Below are 23053 nucleotides of genomic sequence, written 5' to 3'. Positions count from 1 at the left end.
ATCGGAAAGAATTATACTAACTGGGGACTTCAATACAAATATAAATTGGAATACTCTAGATATAAATAGCCAAGAAAGCTGTTGGGACCAAAAGCTCCTGGATCTCGTACAAGAGATTTTCTTAACGCAACATGTGAGGGAAACCACCAGAAAAAGAGGACTTGATGTACCTTCAGCGCTAGATCTAATATTTACTAGGCAAGAAAATGATATTGACAGTTTAATATATCACCCTCCATTCGGCAAAAGCGATCATGCAGTACTAAATTATAACTTCAGGATAGCATATGACATAGTAAACAGCAATGACAGTTACAAAAAGAGCCTAAACTATAAAAAGGGAAATTATCAAGACCTAAAGAAGTATTTCTTAGAAGTTGATTGGGAAAATGAGCTTAGAGGACAAGATTTAAATGCTGTATATAAAAAATTTTGTGAATATTATGAAACAGGAGTCCAGAAGTACATCCCACAGCACAAAGAAGCAGATAAGAAAATACAGAAATGGTTCAATACAGAATGTAAAAAATCAAAAGAAAGAAGAGATTTGTTGTGGAATAGATACAGAAGACACAATAGTGAAAGGGCGTATAATAGTTACAAACAGGCAAGAAACGACTATACAAGAATAAGGAGGGAAGCACAAAAACAGTTTGAGGAGGATATAATAAATAAAAGTAGTGATCAACCAAAGCTGTTTTACAGCTATATCAGAAGCAAAACCAAAGTAAAAGATATAATACAATCCATTACGGACGAGGGAATCACTTATGCACAAGAGAAAGATATTTGTGAAGCACTAAATAAGAATTTCCAATTAGTTTTTACAGAAGAAAAAAATTTTGAGAGGGACTAAGTGGAACACGCATGTCCACACATACTACCAGATATACAAATAGCAGAAAAAGTAATACAGGAGGAGTTAAGTAGATTAGACAGAGGAAAAGCAAGTGGTCCTGATGAAATTTCATGTTGGGTATTACGAGAATGTGCAAAGGAGTTAAGTAAACCATTATTTTTAATTTTCAAGAAATCCTTGAGTCAAGGTAAACTACCTGATATTTGGAAAAAAGCAAATATTGTCCCCTTATTCAAGAAAGGAAATAACAAAATCCACTCAACTACCGACCAGTATCACTGACCAGTGTTGTAAGCAAGGTATTAGAAAAACTTGTAAGAAAAGCTTGGGTAAATCATCTAGAAGAACACAGTATGATAACATAAAGACAGTTTGGTTTCAGAAAAGGAAAATCATGTGTTACTAATCTGTTGAGCTACTATGACAGAGTAACAAACACAATACAGGAAAGAGAAGGATGGGTGGACAGTATCTATTTAGATTTCAAGAAAGCTTTTGACACAGTACCACACCAAAGACTTTTATGGAAACTGTACCATCAAGGAGGAATTTGAGGCAAACTTTTTTGTTGGATGCAAGACTTTCTCATAAAAAGAGAAATGAGGACAGTACTAAGAGGAAACTACTCATCATGGAAAGACATGACTAGTGGAGTACCACAGGGTTCGGTGCTGGCACCAATCATGTTTTTAGTGTATATAAATGATATGAAAAGTAACACTGGAAATGAGAGCTATCTGAATATGTTTGCAGATGATGCAAAAATACAAAGGAGAATTACTAACACAGACTCTTGTAAAGAGCTACAAGAAGAATTAGATAAACCACATGAATGGAGTAATACATGGCAAATGGAATTCAATGTGGACAAGTGTCATGTAATCAAGTTAGGTAAAAGTGGAAAAAGACCTGATTGGGATTATAAGTTAGGAAATAAAACCCTATACACATCAGAAAGAGAGAAAGACCTAGGTGTGATTATCAATAACAGACTATCTCCGGCTGACCACATCAGCGAGAAGGTACGGAACATGTATACACTGCTTGCAAATATGAGAATAGCATTCACATACATAAATGAAGACATGCTAAGAAGGATAATAACATCATTCATTAGACCAACCCTGGAATATGCATCAGTAGTCTGGAGTCCTCATCTCAAAAAGCATATAGACAAGATTGAAAATGTTCAAAGGGCCGCTACAAGATGGATACCAAGCTTAAGGGACCTAAGCTACGAAGAAAGACTAAATAAACTGAATCTACCAACACTACAGGAGAGAAGGAAAAGAGGTGACATGATAATGCTATATAAGTGCATATCAGGAAAGGAGAAAATAGACATAAATGATTACTTAACATATGGAGAAGCATCAGCAAGAGGACACTGCAAAAAACTGCATAAGAAGAAAGGTGATAAAGACGTAAGGAAATTCAGTTTCCCAAACAGAGCAATTGATCAATGGAATGCACTACCGAATGAAATAGTGTGTGCCAAAACAATTCACAAATTTAAGGATATGTACGATAAATATGGTTTAAGACACGGGACAGTACGAGCTTGACTCGTTCCTGTAAAGATACAATTAGGTAAGAACAATTAGGTAAGAACTAACAATGAAGTGTGTAAACTCTGTACATAGAGAGAGAGAGAGAGAGAGAGAGAGAGAGAGAGAGAGAGATGTATATAACAATACACAAGTGTTAAAGTCTCTGTCACACTTTAGTTAGGATTATGTTGCGGACTGGACAGGTACAGTTATATTTCCAGGACGGCCATGTCAGTCATCTTGCTTAACAGCAAAGTTACATCAGATAAAAGCATCTCAAGTGGTCTGTTCCAGCTAAAGACAGACAATTTTATTTACCTAAGGGTGAGTCCTAAGAGTCAGGAATTAAATCAAGCTGTATGGTGTCGGCTACAATAAGAACACAAAGCTCCTCCAACGCACCTAAAGTCTGCTTGGTTTTATATGGGATTTGTACAGCTACATATTTAATGTTAAAGAATTAGGGTGAGGTGTTGTACTCTCGCTGGAGATACGAACACCACTTCCTAAGCGATTTATTCTGAACATTACGTCTTAACAGTCTCATCTCCTAGGACACTTTCCGTTCGGCAAATTCATATGAGGCTTGTAGCAACAGAATACTAGAGTTATCCCGACTATGAGTGGGGAAATGAGTACAGTATTCACACTAAGTTTCTATGACTAACTCTAAGGTTAAGAACATTATGAGATATTGGTTAGAGTTAAATCCAAAGGAAGTCGAGACCATGTAAGAGTTAATACTCTCTTATAGGCTGCTGATGCAATCTATGTTGATGTTAGAAAGATACGTATAAAATCCCAGAGAATTTTAGAGTGTAAAGTGCAATAAACAAATTAATTAATTAATTAATAATGATACTAAGGGATTCTATGTAATTTGTACTAAGAATTCTTAAGGGACCATGTTTTAGGTAGCATATTAGAAGTTATAACGCACCTTCCATAGATATTCATTTTGCTTATTACACTTTTTCATCCCTTTACATGTTACTGAGCCAGTAGAATCATGCAAGCAATTTAAAGAACGAAATTAGGATATCCTACAACAGCGTTGTTGCCGGTCCGTAGGAACTCATGAACTAAAGAGAGAGAAAAAAAAAATGCCTAAGACTACCCTAAATGGAATATTTACTAATTCTGACTGAACATTTGTAAAAATCTTAGTGTATTTCTAAAAAATCTTAAGAACATTTGTGAAAATGATTCATGTTATGCTAGGAGTTTTTAGATCGGCTTCCCGTCCTAATAACGCCTAAGGTATAGCTGGGTTCCCTTTCAAGACCGGATCTTAGACACAGTAGGAGAGGAACTGGGCATAAAAACACAGAGCAACAACCTTACACGTATATTACCAAATTATGGATACAGGAAGCTAGACTTTGTCCAAAAGCAAGTCAGTGAACTGGACAGGTATTTATGAGTTAAAGGTGTCTCGCAGGATACTGACAGACAGACAAACAGACACTGCTCTTGAGACAAGTTGTGACTACACTCTAATTCAAGGGTTACTCGTTCCATATATTATTTCTATAACTGTCCCGCGGTATGCACTGGTAGTGTCTTTCTTACTTCACACTATATCCAGGCTGTTTTACCACTGTCACTGTACCTTATACTCAGGCGGTCACGTTCATTTTTACTTTCCCTGCACTAGACGCTTGGGCAATCACTTTCACTTTCATTTGCGGGCAGGGAGAGGGATCACAGTCACTACAGGGATATGGGGCAGGGGAGCAGACCAACCGGGGAGGAGGGCCGGCGGCCCAGTGTTGGTGGCGCCCCTGCAGGTGCGCTCTCGGTAAGGGGCCACGGGACTATCCCTGGGGGTTTCGTCCTCCAGGATGACCTGTGGTCAGGTGTGCTGAAGGGCCCTGCACTGGAAGGGCTTGTCACTGGGGTCTGGCCCTCAGGACTGGGGGCAAAGATTCGGTGAAGGGGCTCCTGCAGGTGCCCTGTGAGGGAAGGGCATCACTCCTCCTCCAGATTGGAGGGGTCACGTCCCGGGGTGCTGGGGGCAGCGTGGAGGGTCCGCTGGCTGCAGTCTCACTCCCGCTGCTTCGCCGTCAGGGTAGGGTTGTGGCATTGCGGGCGGCAGGAATCCAACAGGTGTGGGTCTCCCTCTGGTGCTTGCTGGATGGAGTGAAACCCCGGGGTCAAGGAGGGTTCTCTCCACCAGTCCTGGATAGAGAGGTGTTCCTCCTGGAGATTGCCTCTGGTGGGTGAGCCAAGGGTGGGACTTGTTCTGCCACTGGAGGGGCGGCTCAAACAGGGGTCTCTCTCAGGTAGGGAAATCTTAGGGGGCAAGGGGCTTTTAGGGCACCCCTCCCTGGTGCGGCTACCAGCCGTCGCCGAGGTCCCTTGGACAACGGGAGGAAGGAGGCTACAGGCCGTCCCTTTGCCATAGGTGCGGCAGCTGGCTGTCACCTGGGCCTGACTTCCAGGGTCTCCCTCGAGTTGTGGAGTCACAGGGGGCAAGGGGCTTTTAAGGTGTTCCTCCCTGGTGCGGCTACCAGCTGTCGCTGAGATACCTTGGACAACGGGAGGAGGGTGGCTACAGACGGTCCCTTTCCTGTAGGTACAGCAGCTGGTCTTCACCTGGACCCGACTCCCTGACAGGACCACAGGCAAAGTGCAACTGTGGGTGTGGCTACCAGCTGTTGCTGAAGTCCCGCATGAGGGTCGACATGTAGGCGAAGAGTGGCGATAGGCTGTCTCTTGCCTGTTGGTGCGGCTACTGGCCATCACCAGTGTCGTGCCCCTTGAGGCAACTGCGGAAGAAGAGGGGGCGTACCATTCTCTCCCCGCGTGCGGAAACTGTCCGTCATGGGTTCTGCTGGGCGGGGATAGCAGCACTAGGAGTGGCTACTGGCCATCTCTTTAAGGTGCGGCTGCTGGCTGTAGCCGTTGCACATCTACTGGCTGTTGCAGGGGCCCAGTTACAGGCCGTTGCCTTAGGTGTGCGGTTACCAGCCGTCACAGATGCACAGCTACAGGCCATTGCCTTAGGTACATGGCTACCAGCCACTGCTGGGGTGCTGCTTGGAGCTAGTTTTCTAGCCCCATCCCGATCCTGATGCAGGCTGGTCCAGTGAAAGGGTAATGCACCCAGACTGAGGTGTTTACGCCGGGTACATTCCGGGGAATAGGGGCATGTGGCTCTATTGGACTTACGTCCATATAGCACGAACATTGTGCATGCCCTACCCCTCCGATGTCGCCTCCTGGGGGTGTCGTGATGTCTTCTGCTGTCGTCATTTCACCACCGTCATGGGGGGAAAAGTCATGTCCCCGTGCTTGGAGGTAGTAGGTCCTGGTGTTGCCAGTGTCAAGGTCTGACATCAGGTATTAGTGGAGGGTGATCCATCGAGTGGTTGCTCTATTCTCATCGAGGTGCGGAGTGCAGGTTAAGAATAGGGTAGACGGCAGGGATGAGGTGCGGAGGATCTGGAGGAGGTGGTGTTGTCATCGGACGTGGCCCTTCCTGCTGCAGGCTGGCCCCCAGGTGGCGCATTTGACTCTCATTGTGGTAGGTGGTTGCTCTTCCAGTGGTCTCAGCTGAATCCTGGCGATGGTGGCGGGGGTTGTGGTTTTATGCTGGGGAGAGACACAAGTGATTTCCCCAGGGAGAGTGGTAGATTTCAGCTGGGGTTGGTGTAGTCTGAGGGTGATGGGAGTGGTGTTGGGGGTGGATAAATCTGGTGGGGGAGGTGAGCCAGATGGAGTGGTGGTGTATCTGGCAGGAGGGCGTGAGAGGCGGCCGGATCAGGTGATGGTGGTTTTGAGGGTGGGTGTGGGTGGCGAGGTAGGCGTGCCACCATGTGGTGCTCGAGCCGTGTGTACTGTGGCCAATGAAATTACCAGTTTGGGTGATTTTAACATACACAATGTTGAAAGGTTATTGCATTCTGCCCGGACTGACGATGCTGGTCTAGAATGCGAGCTGTTTGCGGAATCGTTTAATCTCACCCAGTTAGTAAAGCAACCAACCAGAATACCTGATAATCCTGACCATAATGCCCACCTCTTGGATTTATTCTTGACAAATAATCCAGATCAATACAGGATAGAGGTAATATCACCACTTGGATCCTCTGACCACAATCTCATCAAAGCCTCATTAGTTAACCCTCCTACACCTCCCCATTCCGAACCTGGTAGGGTGACCCAATGGCACTTTGACAGGGCAGACAGGGATGGATTTAGAAATTATCTTGCTGATGTTCCATGGCTGTCTTTCTTCTCTAGTGATCCCAATACTACCCAGTCCCACATTTGTGACTTAATACTAGCTGGTATGGATTTATTCATACCAAGTCAACAGTACACTAAAATATCAAACTTTCCAAAATGGTTTGATAGCAATTGTGCCAGAGCAACAGCCCAAAAGTCATTAGCATATAACTCTTACTTAAAATCAAAAACATCTGAATCACTCTCCCAATTTAAAATTACCAGAAATCATGCAAAAGCTGTATTAAATCTATCTAAATCAAACTTTCTTCAAAAGCAGGCATCAAAACTTCTTAACAACTCTAATGACAATAGAATATTCTGGTCAACTCTTAATTCTTTCAATAATAACTTTAACAAGTCATCTTCCATTCCCCCACTAAATTCTTCAGATGGGATTATTACAAATGACCCACGTGGGAAAGCAGATATCTTTGCTAGTACCTTTGCAAGAAACTCTACCATGGATGATACCAGCCAGAATGTCTCAGTACTGGAACTTGATTCTCCCGAAAGTGCCCCATTTAAAATACAGACAAGATTCGTAAAATCCATCCTAGACAATTTACCTACCAACAAAGCTCCAGGCCCAGATGGAATTCCTCCAATTGTTTTGAAAAAGTGTTCCCCTGAACTTGCCTCTGTCCTAGCCAAATTATTCAGACTATGCATACGTACTTCTTTATTCCCAAATTCGTGAAAAGAAGCCAATATCCACCCAGTTCCGAAGAAAGGAAGTTCGTCTGACCCCTCCAATTACAGACCAATAGCTGTCACATCTTCTCTTGGTAAGGTATTTGAAACTTTAATTAATAAGCATATTGTTAAACATCTTGAATCCAACAACTTAATTAGTGATAGACAATACGGTTTTCGCCACGAAAGATCCACCATTGACATACTCAATCTCTTAACTCATACCATCCATCAATCAATCGATCTTTTTGGAGAAACTCATGCAGTAGCTCTTGATATCTCTAAAGCTTTCGACAGAGTATGGCACTGTTCCCTGCTGTCCAAACTCCCTTGCTATGGACTAACGTCTTTTGTTCCTTTGATTTCTTTTTATCTTAGTGACAAGAAAATAAGAGTAAAAGTAGATGATGTATATTCGAATTTCCACTCAATTAACGCCGGTGTGCCGCAGGGATCAGTTCTGGCGCCAACCCTATTTCTGGTTCATATTAATGATCTCTTATCTGTCACTCACAATCCTGTTCACTCATATGCAGATGACTCAACACTACATAGTTCATTCACACTCAGACATCCATTTACAAAGTCTAATATCTCTACCTCTCAACTCAGTACAGCCATCTCCATAAATCAAGATCTAGCTACAATCAGTGAATGGGGACAAAACAACCTTGTCTCTTTTAATGTTAGTAAAACTAAATATATACAGTTTACTAAAAGACAGATATTGCCAGATTCGTACATTACCTTCAGTGCTACTAATATTCCCATCTCCAAAAGTATTGAAATTCTTGGTGTCTCACTTAACAGTGCCCTCAACTGGACCTCTCATGTCAGATCACTTGCTAAGGCTGCCTCAAAGAAACTTGGATTATTGTACAGAGTCCGTAACTTCTTCACCGATGAGCAGTTAGCTATAATTTATAAGAGTCATGTGCGCTCTCAGCTTGAATATTGCTCACCCTTGTGGAATGGTTGTGGAGAGGTTGCACTGAGACAACTGGACAAAATTCAGAATAAAGCTGTTAGAATCATTAACAACCCTGCCATTACATATAAACTACCTCCCCTGCAAGTAAGAAGGAATGTTGCCTCCCTTGCATTATTTTACAGATATTTTTTTGGCAAGTGCTCAGACGAGGTTGCGTCCATGGTGCCGCCTCTCCATGCCTTCCCTCGTGCTACACGGGCATCTGGTAGCGCTCATGACTGGAATGTCACTCAACCATATTGCAGAACTTCTGCCTATCAGAATTCTTTCATTCCCCGAACTGCATCTCTCTGGAACTCGCTTCCCCAGAGTTGTTTTCCTCCAAATTTCAACCCACAACTGTTCAAGTCTAACTGTTACAGATACTTTATGAATGGAGGACACCAGTAGTCTGGTGTATGGATTTTTTTTTTTCCCCCATTTGTTTTTCCTTCCTCCGTTCTGTTATTTAAAAAAAAAAAAAAAAATTGTGGGTGGAGGGAGAAGGTGAGGTGGTGGTGGGGGGTGGCAATGTAGAGGTAGGGGTGATGGAGGAGGGCATACGGGCTGGTGGTGGTGTAGATGTTGTGAGCGGTCTTGGCATGCTGAGGCGACGTGGCGGAGGTGGGGTGGCGGGCAAGGTGGTGTAGGTGCTGCCTCATGGAGTTTTTTTCTGCTCATGGTGGGGTGTGGTGGTCGGTGTCGTTGGGTGGTGGGTGTCTTTGGGTGGCGGGGTTTGGGGTGGGTGTCTTTGGGTGGCGGGGTTTGGGGTGGGTGTCTTTGGGTGGCGGGGTTTGGGGTGGGGGTTTTGGGGGTGGGGGAGGGAGATGAGATGATGTCAGGGGGTAGTGATGCAGTGGTGGGGAAAGGTGAAGGATGAGGGGCAGGCCTGTGGGCATGCATGAGCGGTGGGTGGTCCTGGCATGCCCTGGTGGTGCAAGGGTGGCAAGGCAACAGGTGAGGTGGTAGGGTCAAGGGAGGGGGCAGCAAGGGGGTGGGGGTTTGGCTGGGGTAAGGAATTTGCAGCAGTGGTGAGGTGGGAAAGGTGGCACGAGAGGCAGAAGGTAAGAGTGTAGGTGAGGATGGGAGGGAGGAGGAAGGGGTAATGTAGCAATCATAGGAGTCAGGGGAAGGGTCGGAAGTGGTGAGTGGTGGTGAGGTGATGCGGGGGACTGGTGAGGTGGACTAGGGGGTGGCAGTGGTGGTGTGGAACAGGTGCACATGGCGATTCCTGTATGTTCATGGCATGTAATGATAATCTATGATCGCTTGGTAAGGGTTAGGGACGTGGGTGATGGTGTAGGGGCCCATGAAGCAGAGGGAAAGTTTGTGGGGGATTGGAAGCTTGGCAACCATCATGGAGTCACTGGGTTTGTAGGGGTTCAAGGAGGCGGCAGCAGGTTGGAGGCCCAGGCCGTTTTGCAAGTGGTGAAGACGCTATTTGAGATGGTGGAGGGGGTCAGACGTGGGGGGCATGGAAGGAGGCTGTAGGTGTTGGCATAGTGGCAGGAGCAGAGGGGCCTCCCTGAAGATCCACTTGTGAGGAGATATGCCGTCTTCTCGGGAGCAGGAATTGATTCCCCACTGGACGATTTTAACATGGGCAGGCCAATCATCATTTTTTGTCTCCTCGATTTTGGTCTGCACCTGATTCATGACGGTGCAGTGGCTCCTCTCGCAAATTCCGTTCCCCTGTGGAAAGTATGGAGAGGAGTGGGAGATACGGTTGCCAAATAGGTCGGCCAGCTCTCGCCATATGTTGCTGGTAAACTCGGGGGCATTGTCCGCGTGCAGGGCCTGTGGAATTCCAAAATAGGGGCATACATGATGGACGAGAGCATTGGCAACAGCATGATGCTCCTTGGCCAGGCATGCAATGAGGAACTTGGAATATGTATCCACAAAGGTGATGATATACCGATACCCGGACTTAGGGGGCAACTGCCAAGGCTTGTGGGAGGTTATGCTGCCTGATGGACCAGCGGTGCGGGTGACATCCTTGCCTAATGTGCAGATGCAGCAGGACTGGGTGATTTGCTTGGCTAGGTTGCTGGGGTTGGGGGTCCAATAGGTGTCATTGAACACCTGGAGGAGCTTCTTGATTCCTAAGTGGATTCCACTATCGGGGTGATGTTTCTGGGTGTCCAAAGTGGTGTCTGAGTCAAGGAGGATGTGGCCCAATGGGGTTAATAAATTGTTGCCCTGTCGTTGGAGTTGGGTGAACAAGCAGGGTGGAATCCAGGGGGGGCAGTCCTTGTCACGCCAGTGTTGGAGGAGCTCCGGCTCACACTGGATGGCGTGAAGGGGCAGGCGGGAATGTTTGTGTCGGCATTAGTGTGGAGCTTGCAGGGGCAATAGGCAATCTCATAATTAAATTCCTCCAACGTCTCCCTCCATCTCATGAGCTGGGCATTGTGGGTGTCAGACTGGCGCAGCCATTGGAGCGACTGGTGATCTGTGATGATAGTAACATTCGTTCTGGAGAGATAGGCCTGGAAATGCTCCAGAGCCAAGACGATGCCCAGGCACTCTCGCTTGCTCACAGCATAATTCTTTTCGGCTTGGTTAAGGGTGCGACTGGCGCAGGCGATGATACGTTCTCATGCCTCCTGGACTTGGGCAAGGATGGCGCCGATCGCAATCAGGGAGACATCTGTATATAGGTGGAAGGGCAGGCAGTAATCCGAGAAAGCTACGATGCGGGTGGTTAGGAGCTTGTCTTTCAGTTCCTGAAAGGCAGCCCATCATTCACTGGTCCAGGTAAAAGGTTCTCCCTTCTGGGTCAGATCGTGTACGGGCTTGGCGATGTTCGAGAATCCCTTCACTAATTGATGGTGGTGAGACCCGGGAAGGCTTGGACCTCGTGGACGTCTCATGGTAGGGGGAGCTCCACAATAGCGTGTAGCTTGTCAGGGTCAGGTGAAATGCCATCTTTTGAAACTATATGCCCCAGAAAAGCAACAGTCCTGGTGGCCAGCACTCGCTTGGAAGGTCTGAGTTTAAGGCGGGCATGGCAAATGCACTGAAAGACCTTCTTGAGGCGCTGAAGGTGATCGGCCCACGTCTTGCTGAAGATGATGACATTGTCTAAGTATGCCAGGCATATCTCTCAGGTAAGGCCACTCAGGATGGACTCCATCAATCGGGAGAAGGTGGCAAGGGCATTGCAGAGTCTGAAGGGCAAAACATCAAACTCATAATGTTTTCCATTGCTGGTGGAAAACGCCGTTTTCCCCCTATCCTTGGGATGTATGGGGACCTGCCAATACCCAGACTGGAGGTTTAGGGCAGAGAAGCAGGAAGCACCATGCAATGAGTTGAGGGAATCGTCAAACCTGTGCAGTGGGGTGACACCTTTGGTGGTAACATCGTTAAGGCTATGGTAGACCATGCAGAATTGCATGGTGCTGTCTTTCTTCTTAATGAGGACGACGGGAGAGGACCAGGCGTTGGTGGAGGGTGACACAACGCCGACATCGAGCATTTCCTGGTCCTGCCAGTCTTCCTCTGCTCGTTGTTTCGGGTTCTTCCATCGGGATGGTTGGTGGATAGGTAGTCCTGTCATTTCATGCACCAGGTAGGTGGTGTGGCCGGTATCAGTAGATCCTGATGCAAAATGGTCCTGAAAGTCCAGGAGCAGGTGGCGGAGGGTGTCGACTTGGTGAGGTGAGAGATGCTCGGGAATGGGGGATAGTGGGGTGGGTGAGGGAGGGGAGGTGGGGGTGCATGGCTCTGCTTCTTCCATTTCTCCTACCACAAGCCCCTTAGGTAGCATGAGGGGGGGTTGTGGTGATGTTAGCGAAGCAGACCGCCGCGATGTGGGGGGGGGGGAGGAAGGTGGGGGATAGGAGGTAGGCTGAGTGAGTTCCAGGCAGCAGGTCTGGGGAGAATAGGACAGATATTCCTTGGGGCCTGTTCAGTGGCAGCCATGCTTCATGGTGAGGGAGAATGGTGATGGTGGAGGTGGTGATGGTGGGAAAGGTGGGGTGAACGGGGAGGTGGGGAAGGCGATCGGGGGGGGGGAAGGAAGATGGGTGGGGCGCTGTGCTGGGGGGTGGGGGAGGGCCAGCAGGTGCACAGGGGTTGTGGGGGGTTGGGAGAGGGGGCTGGTGGCTCCTAAAACTGAAGTTGCCGCATGGCAACTGATGGTGGTTCGTAGCTTTTGCAGGAGTTCCAGCCCCAGATATCCATCGTAGGAGTGACAGCCTGAGTCGAACACAATGAATTTATGCTGAGTAGACTTTTTGGTGGGTGTCGGTGCGTAAGGCCCGGGTTACCCCATGGACGGGTTGGGGGCCATCCCCTGCGTCCACGAGATGAGTTGACGCAGGGAAAAGCGGGCCAAAAGCCCATTTGTGACGGAAGTAGAAGTGACTATAGAGGCACGATCTGGCCATTCCCGTATCAACCAGAAGCCTTGCTTTAACCCCGTTGAGGCTCATCTTATTGTAGACTGGGGGGCAGTATTTCTGAGAGATGGCCCCCACCACCGTGGGAAGGTGCAGGGTTGGGCCTAAAAATCCAGTTGCTGTGCGATCTCCTCTCCCTCCGGCACTGTTTCCCAAGGACCGGTATCTCCTTGTGGTGTGATGTCGTCGTCCGAGCCCTCATTATCTAATGAGGATACCTTGCGTCAGCCTGGTGGGTTGATTTACGCTGGGCTGCCTTAAGTTTCTCCCGAATGTCATGGAGTGGGGACCTATGGCTACAAACAAAGAACTCCCAGGGATTGATGGTGATTAAACTCTGGCTCTCTTTGTATCCCGGGTGCTTGCTGGTGGGGTATGCCCTACATGGCGTTGGCATAGGATTGGTGTGGGTTGATAGTGGCCAAGGCTTGCTGGGATGGGCTGGTTTATTCGTAGGGAACTTACTACATTGATTTGTTTAAGGGTGGAGCAGTAGGTCAGGAGTTGCTGTATTAACTGGACATCCCTGTCCAGATCTCCTGTTGAGTCATGGATGGTAACGTGCTCTTTGACCATACCTGGGAGGACTCTGAGCAGGGTGTTAAATATGTGCTGCTTGTGGGTGTCTGCATCAGCTTCCGGGTAAGTGGTGGTGATGAGCCATCTGGCTTGGATGAGGGTGTCATCCAGGCTTCCGTTGTATGTTAGGCTGTCCGGTTGGGACAATGCTACCACTCTTCTCAGAGATGGCGTGATCGCTTCTACAACGATCGTGGTAAAATTCGACCATTCTAGGTCGGGGATGACTTTGGGTGCAATACTGGCTGCACCCTCGCCCAGAAGTGGTAGGGTGACCGTAATCGTCTGTCTGTCATCCTCAAGGCCAATATCCAACAGTGGCTTGATTATGGACAAGTACGTGTGAATATCGTACTGTTCCTGATCGAATTTGGGCAACTGTATGTGCGGTTTGGTTCCCATTTTGCTGATTTCCCTGTTTGCTCCTCTCTGTGTATGCCCGGGTCAAGAACCACCGCTGTCCACCAGCGTTATGCTAGGCATTTTTAGGTCGGCTTCCTGTCCTAATAAAGCCTTAGGTATAGCTGGGTTCCCTTGCTAGACAGGAGCTTAGACACAGTATGAGAGGAACAGGGCATAAAAACACAGAGCAACAACCTTACACGTATATTACCAAATTATGGATACAGGAAGCCATACTTTGACCAAAAGCAAGTAACTGAAATGGACAGATATTTTTTAGTTAAAGGAATCTCGCAGGATACCGACAGACAGACAAACAGACACTGCTCTTGAGACAAGTTGTGACTACACTTTTATTCTAGGGCTGCTCATTTCTTATATTATTTCTATAACTCTCCTGCGGTATGCACTGGTAGTGTCTTTCTTACTTCTCTCTATATTCAGGCTGTTTTACCACTGTCACTGTACTTTATTCTCCGGCAGTCACGTTCACTTTTACTGTCCCTGTACTGGATGCATGGGCAGTCACTATCACTTTCACTTGCAGGCAGGCTGAGGGATCACAGTCACTATAGGGATATGGGGCAGGGAAGCAGACCAACCATGGGGGGGTGGCAGCTCACAGGCGGCGGCCCAGTGTTGGTGGCATACCTTCGTGTGCGCTCTCAGTGAGGGGCCACGGGACTATCCATGGGGGCGTCATCTTCCGGGATGGGCTGTGGTCAGGTGTGTTGAAGGGCCCCACACTGAAGGGACTTGGTACTGGGGTCTGGCCCTGAGGATTGGGATTGAAGATTCGGTGAAGGTGCTCCAACAGGCGCCTGGTGCGGGAAGGGCACCGCTCCTCCTCCAGATTGGAGGGGTCATGCCCCAGGGTGCTGGGGGCAGCATGTAGGGCCCACCACCTGTGGTCTCGCTTTCGCTGCTTCACCGTCAGGGTAGTGCTGCGGTGTTGCGGGGGGCAGGAATCCGACAGGCATGGGTCTCCCTCCGGTGCTTGCTGGATGAAGTGTAACCCTGGGTCAAGATGGGTCCTCTCCACCAGTCCTGGATAGAGAGGTGTTCCTCCTGGAGATTGCCTCGGGTGGAGGAGCCGAGGGTGGGACTTGTTCTGCCACTGGAGGGGTGACTCAAACAAGGGTCTTCCTCAGGTAGGGAAGTTGTTGGGGGTGAGGGGCTTTTAGGGCACCCCTCCCTGGCGCGGCTCCTGGCCGTCGTCAAAGTCCCTTGGGCAACAGGACGAGGGTGGCTACAGGCCGTCCCTTTCCCGTAGGTGCGGCAGTTGGCCATCACCTGGGCCTGACTTCCAGGGTCTCCCTCGAGTTGTGGAGTCACAGGGGGCAAGGGGTTTTTAAGATGCCCCTCCCTGGCGCAGCTACCAGCCATCGCCAAAGTCCCTCGGGCAATGGGAGGAGGGCCGCTATAGGCTGTTCCTTTCCCATAGGTGCAGCAGCTGGCCGTCACCTGGACCTGACTCCCTGACGGGACTGCAGGCAAAGTGCTGCTGCGGGCGTGGCTACCGACCATCACTGAAGTCCCGTATGACGGGTGACGTGTAGGTGAAGAGCAGCTATAGGCTGTCTCTTGCCTGCTAGTGCAACTACTGGCCATCACCAGTGTCGTGCCCCTTGAGGCAACTGCAGATGAAGAGGGGGCATACCGTTCTCTCCCCGCGTGTGGCAACCGGCCATCACGGGTTCTACAGGGAGTGGATAACAGCACCAGGAACAGCTACTGGCCGTTTCTTTAGGGCGCGGCTACTGGCCATTGCTTTTGCACAGCTACTGGCCATTGCAGGGGCTTGGCTACAGGCTGAGGCCTTAGGTGTGCGGCTACCGGCCGTCACAGGTGAACAGCTACTGGCCATTGTTTTCGGGGCACGGCTACAGGCCGTTGCCTTAGGTGCACGGCTACCAAGTGTCACAGATGCATGACTACAAGCCATTGCAGAGGCATGCCTACAGGCTGTTGCCTTAGGTGTGCAGCTACTGGCAGTCGCTGGGGTGCTGCTTGGAGCTAGTTTTCTAGCTCCACCCCGATCCTCACGCAGGCTGGTCAGGTTAAAGGGTAATGCACCTGGATTGAAGTGTTTAAGCCATGTGCATTCCAGGGAATAAGAGTACATGGCTCTATTGGACTTGCGTCCATAAAGCACGGACGTTGACCTTGCCCTGTCTACCCCTCCATTGTCGCCCCCTGGGGGTATTGTGATGTCATCCGCTGTCGACATTTCAATGCAGATTCATGGTAAATCTCGCCTAGCATCTAGTGAGACACAGGGAAGAATGTAAGAGCCACATTGGGAGCCCCAGTCTGGTCCAGGTCTCTCCTGGTTTCAACGGGTGACTCGACTGGTTATAATCAGTAACTCAATAACTAATGCGACACTGGTCCAATCCGTGCTCCAAGCAAGGTCCGGCATATATTCACTTTGGAACCACTCATAAAAAGTTGCTACGACATCTCTGCAACCTAGAACACGGCTTTACTTCCGAAGACGAAACATGGTGATGGTCTGTATCTTTCCTGGCAAGGGAGAAATCATAGCACTTCTTCCTTTACACCTTCAGTACGAGATGTTATTTTTAATTTAATGATGTTGTGTCCTGACAGTTTTCTTCAGGTTACAAGACTTTCCCAATTGGAGGGTTTATACATAGCCTGTGTTCACCACTGGTCTATTAAACTGTCCTCGAACTGTGTATATATATATATATATATATATATATATATATATATATTATATTGATAGATAGACAGATAGATAGATAGACAGATACAGGTAGATATAGATATATAGATGTATAGATAGATATAGATACAGATATATGGATATATCTAGACAGATAGATAGAGAGATATAGATATAGATACACATGCACATTGCCAGATGCCTTAATCCCATACGGGGTGGCCCCAAACAAATCGCCTCCATGTTGCCCTGTCCCTTGCCATTTCACTGCCCTCCTCCCAGCTCACCCTCCCTCTCTCATACAGTATACCTCTCCACTCCATCCCTCCATCTCATACTTGGCCTAGCCCCTCCCTCTCTCCCCCTCCACCTCACCCACATACACTCTCCTCGTCAGCCTCTCATTCTCCATCCTCTCCGCATGGCCAAACCATGTCAATGTGTCTCTCCTAACACTTCCTATCACATCCACATCCACACCACAACACTCCTTCATATCCTTATTTGTCAGACTCTCTCTCCATGTGACTCCACATCCTTCTCTCAAATTTTCATTTGCACTGCTCTCACTCTTGACTTGTGTCCCTCCATCGAGGTCCAAGCTTCACTTCCATATATCAGACTTCACAGTACTGTCATGTAGTAACTTTTTCACTTCCATGCTCACTTCCTGTTTTTTATCACTGCTTTCAAGGAACCAGCAACTTTTCTTCCTTGTTGCACCCTTTCAAGCACTTCACCCTCCAATCTTCCATCCTTACTCATCACAGTACCCACGTACTCAAATGTACTCACGTTTTCCATTTCCTCCTCATTCAACCTCACTGTACATTCACTGACTTCACTTCTCTCAAAGACCATAACTTTACTCTTCCCTCCATTCACTGTTAGATTCCGTTTCTTACACATACTCCCAAACCCATCCACGAAGCCTTGCAGCTCCCCTTCGTCTTCACTTAACAACACAATATCATCTGCAAACAACAATACAAGGAGTTTCCAAATACTCCCCTCTCTCATTAGGGCCACTCCAACATCCACTGCCCTACCTTGTATCTCTTTTATAACCCCATCCATGTGCAGACTGAAGAACCATGGAGACATGACACATCACTGTTTTAATCTAACCATCAAAAAGAAAAATTCAGTTAGTTCACTATTCACATGTACGGCAGCCTTAGCACCCTCATACATACTCTTCACAGCATTCAACAACTTCCCATCTACTCCATATATTCTTAATACTTTCCACAATCCTTGTCCATCCTCGTCATAACATGCTTTCTCCAGTTCCATGAAGCCCGCATACAATTTCTTTCCCTTCTCTAGCTCGCTGACTCCCGTTGATGTGTATATACGTCTGAACACTTTGTCACTGTGACTCCCACTGATGTATATAAACGTGCTGCAATTGCAAGTTCTGTCATTTGCCCATTTTTAAAATTTCACTTGTGATTTTTGGTACGTATACACGGGAGAGCTTCCTCTACCCGATGCAAGGCAGGGACAATTCCTTACCCAGCATGACCTCTCCGCCCCCGGGAACGTCATTGTCTCAGCAACTCACCTGTTACCAGTAACCTGGCCAGTAAAGACATGTCGCGCCACAGTCTGAAATTCAAGGCCAGAGTGATTCCCCAATCGATGACAATGTGGAGGAAAAAGTTTACGTAGCATTAGAGGAAGAAACAGTCAGAAATGATGATCAAGTAATGTCGTCAAAAAAGGTGTGGTATGTTGATGTGTTTGGTAAATGAAACGCGCTTATAACGCCTATATTGCCGTGTGAAAACCAATATACTCTTATACTACATATAAATTCATACCAAATAAATAAATAAATACCTAGTATGAGTGGTTTGGAATAGTTACCCCTCCCATAGAACATGTTTTCTCTGGAGCTGTGCCCCATAGAAAACACAGCCAGGTAAGGGTATTGTTACCTGTACCGGGATTTTAAAGCTCATGTGAGTGATTTCTCTATGACTTTTCTATGTACCTCATAACAAACGGAGGTTTTAGCCAAAAAGAAAAAAAAGGTGCTGGGATTAGGAGAGGCCATTGTTACAAATCTGCCGGGATGAGGCAGGCTAGAAACTTTTCCACTAAAGCTCTAAGAAATGAATATCTGCTCTACACAACCTCTTCCCATCCTAAAACCTCCCTGTTCTTCTCCAACTAATTCCTCTGTTATTTCCCTAAATCTGTCAAGAAGTTGTATCATACCATATACTTTTCCTATTACACTAAGAAGGCAAATGCTCCTGTGATCACCACACACTTCTTTTTCCCCTTTTCCTTCATACAGTACAAGAGAATAATTATACCTGACTTCCAATCCTCCAGGACACTACCTTCCTCCCAGGCTAATCTGCACATCTTCCACATCCATTCTACTACTATCTCTCCCCCATGCTTCAGCATTTCACCACACGCTCCATCAATTCCTGGGGCTTTCCCCATTTTGACTTTCTTCATTGCTTCCACAACTTCCATCCTACTGATTTCTTCCTCTCTTCTCACATCCTTCCTTCTCCCAGCCATTCCCCAGCCACTTATACTTGCATAGCTTTCATTCTCTATGTTCAACAATTCCTTAAAGTGTTCTCTCCATCCGCTCACTTTTTCTCCTTTCACAAGTAATCTACCATTTTCATCTTTCATTCTCTGATTAACTTCATTGCCACCCTAACTCTCTTTGCCTCTTTCCAGAACATTTTCTTACAGTCCCTCCACTTTACACCCAAATTCGTTTCAAATTCCCCATCTACTCTCTTCTTACTCTCTCTTACTAATCTTTTCACCTCTCTCTTCCTCTCTGCATATAACTCTTCCATCTCTCAATTTCTTCCACGCCCCTATTTCTCATCCACTCATTTTATGCTTTCTTCTTTTCTGCCACAGCCTGTCTCAATTCTTCATTCCACCATGCTGTTCCTTGCCCCCTTTCGTCTTCTCTTTATCCCACACACCACCTCAAATGCTGCACATATCACTTCTGTGAATATCTTACACACACCTTCCACGTCCCCCATCTGCTCCAGTCCATATTTACCCAATCGCTCCTCCACTTCTCTCTTAGATTCTGCCATTTTCTCATCCCCTTGTAACCTTCCCACTCTCCTTGCACCTACTCCTTCCTCCCGTCCTTCTCTTCTTCTACTTCTTCATTTTACATGGACTTTGATTCTGGAAGAAGAAGAGATGAGAGGAGGGAGGAGGAGATCAGTAGGTCGGAAGTAGTGGAAGCAATGAAGAAGATTAAGCTGGGAAAGGTCCCAGGAATTGATGGAGTGTGTGGTGAAATGCTTAGGTATGGGGGTGAGATTGTTGTGGAGTGGATATGGAAGTTGTGTAGATTGGCTTGGGAAGAGGGAAGGGTTCCAGAGGACTGGAAATCAGGTATAATTGTTCCTCTGTACAAAGGAAAAGGGGAGAGAGAAGTATGTGGTAACCATAGGGGTATTTGCCTTCTTAGTGTGACTGGTAAAATATATGGTAGAATACTCATTGAAAGGGTTAGGCATATGACAGAGGAGCTAGTTGGAGAAGAACAAGGGGGATTTAGGAAGGGAAAAGGGTGTGTAGATCAGATATTTGTTCTAAGATGTTTAGTGGAAAAGTATCTAGAGAAGGGAAGGAAAGTGTATGCTGCCTTCATGGACTTGGAGAAAGCTTATGACAGAATAGATAGGCAAGGTATGTGGAAGGTATTAAGAATATATGGAGTGGAGGGGAAATTGATGAGTGCTGTGAAGAGTATGTACGAGGGAGCTAGGGCTACGGTGCGAGTGGATGGTGAGCTGAGTGAGTTCTTTGATCTCAGTGTGGGACTGAAACAGGGGTGTGTAATGTCTCCATGGCTGTTTAATATATATATGGATGGGGTTGTAAAGGAGGTGCAAGGTAGGGCAGTGGATGTGGGGGTGGCCCTAATGAATGAGGGTGAGATTTGGAAGCTTCCGGTGTTGCTGTTTGCTGATGATACAGTATTGTTGAGTGAAGATGAATGGGAGTTGCAAGGTTTGATGAATGAATTTGGGACAGTGTGTAGGAGGAGGAAACTGAAAGTTAATGTAAACAAAAGTAAAGTTATGGTGTTTGAGAGGAATGAAGTCACAGAGTGTGCAGTGAGGTTGGATGGTGAGGATATGGAGAATGTGAGTGCATTCAAGTACTTGGGTAGTGTGATGAGTAAGGATGGAACTTTGGGGGATGAAGTACGTGAAAGGGTACAGCAGGGAAGAAAGGTTGTTGGTACACTGAAAGCAGTGATGAGAAATAGGGAGGTGAGTATGGAAGTTAAGAAGTCACTGCATGATGGTATTGTGATCCCTACCCTGACGTATGGAAGCGAGGCATGGACATTGCAAGAGGGGAACAAGTCAAGAGTGAGAGCAGTGGAAATGAGTTACTTGAGAGGAGCATGTGGAGTGACGTGGAGGGACAGGTTGACGAATGAAGAAGTGAAGGAACGTTGTGGGGTAGATGTGGATGTGGTTGAAAAGATTAGGAGAAATACACTGAGGTGGTTTGGACATGTGGAGAGAATGGGGAATGAAAGACTGACTAAGAGGGTGTATGCAGGTGAGGTGGAGGGAGGGAGAGGGAGGGGTAGACCGAGGATGAGGTGGAGGGATGGAGTTGAGAGGTATATGAGGGAGGGGGGGGGTGAGCTGGCGGGAAGGGAGTCAAATGGTGGGTGACAGAGTGACTTGGAGGCGTTTTGTCTGCGGCCACCCTTTGCGGGATTAGGGCGTCGGGCTATAGATAGATAGAGATAGATAGATGATTCTCACCACCACCAAGTGGTGGTCAGAAAGTCCACTTCCCCAACCTCTATATGCTCTTGCATCCATAACGCACCTTCGCATCCTTTCATCCACACACGCATAATCAATCATTGCCTTCCTTTCATTCAGTTCACCGCCACCCTTCTCATCACTAGTCATGTACTCGTATACCTGTGGATCATTTTGTGCCTGAAGAGGGTATTGGCTATCACCAACTCCCTGCCGGCACAAATGTCCACTAAAGCACTGCCATTCTGTTCTCTCAGCAGGCACACCCCACTCACCAACTACTCCATCCATCTTCACATTCCCTACTTTATCACCAATCAAAAACACTCTCTCATTCCTTTTAAACTTTTCCAAGTACACTTTCACATTTGTCCAGAACTCTTTTCTCACTCTGCTTGCACGATCTTGCGTTGGCGCATACACGCACACAATCGCCCACATTTGTAGCCCAAATTTTCAGTCTTACCTACACAATCCTTGAGCCAACTGATTCATACTCTATATATTCTCCTTCCATCTTTTACAACAATACACACTCCTTTTGCCCTCTCATTCTCACCTACTCCTGCACATATATTCACTAAAATTATGGTGTTACAAAGTTTCTGAGTCATGACATCGTTTGGTTAAGAACTTTTATAATAACTCTTCCTCAGAAATGTAATATGGCTGCCATAACTTATTATATTCATATATATTACTGACTTTTGCCTCTGAGGAGCGTGGCTGTAGGTGGGTAGGTAGGATAATACTGATGCGAAAACCTTGAGTTGTGTGGAAGATAATATTTTAGTTACTATGCAAAATAACTAACTAATCAGTTCGATGAATTTTTTATTACTTCACACGATTTAGCTTCAGGGAGGATATCTTGTCGAGAAGGTGTTAATAATGGAATGTTCCTAACCTTCTCTCCTAATAGTTCCTCTAAAGATAAAAAGCAGTCTGGATGCTGCAAGAATAAAATAAGGATTACGTCATCGGACTGAACTGGCTTAGACATAATAAGTACCGGTTAAATAAACAGCTAAGGAAGCAGTGCTACAAAGTCTCCCATGCCAGCGAATATATACGGTAGTTAGCTATCTCGAGCCTGTGTTGTGCTAAACATAGTTTATACTTATATACTCACTTATACAGCTGTTGTATACTGAGCCACCAAACTAGATATCTATCTATTTACCTATCTATCTACTTACCTATCTACCTGAAGACGCATTGATAAATAGATATAATTATATTAAGTGAAGAGCAAAATTATTTCCTGTAATCTAGGAACCAGATTACTGCCTTGGGTGGTAACCATTTCCTCAAATTTCGCCTGGTGGTGTAGTGGGATATGGCGCTCCAGCCGGATGGGGCCCTGATGGGCTTACATCCAAAAAAGCGGTTGGAGTTATATGCTTAGTTAATGCTACATGGAGGAGAGCGATGCTTGTCACTCCCCATAAATATCGGGACCGAGCAAACTGCTTTTTGGTATTTGGTTCTATCAGACGAACTCACGCACCTCATGATTGGCCTGTTTAATTCGAGAGATTTGTCGCTTCAATCCGATGATGGATTTTGTATCGTGTCATTGCTGTCACCGCATCATTTTATTCAGCCTGTATAGAGTTTTCATTAACCCAGTCACTAATAGTTGTTAATAATAAGCTGAACGAAACTGTCTGGTGTTAACATGGGGAAAAAAAAAAAAATGAAAATTCATCTCCGAAGTCAATGGGTTAAAAACAGTCATCACTATTTCTCTGAAGACAAAGATCTAAACTCTTTTGTTCTTGGTATCGATAGACTCTAATACCCTACACAGGCATTGCCTGTCCCGCATAAATGTTAATCACTTCAGTACTGCGACTTC

Source organism: Coenobita brevimanus, chromosome 2 (genome assembly GCF_032717465.1).
Source record: "Coenobita brevimanus isolate Jiangsu-jjx chromosome 2, ASM3271746v2, whole genome shotgun sequence".
Taxonomy (NCBI): domain Eukaryota; kingdom Metazoa; phylum Arthropoda; class Malacostraca; order Decapoda; family Coenobitidae; genus Coenobita; species Coenobita brevimanus.
The sequence above is the reverse complement of the archived record's forward strand: the minus strand, read 5'-3'. Positions refer to the sequence as shown.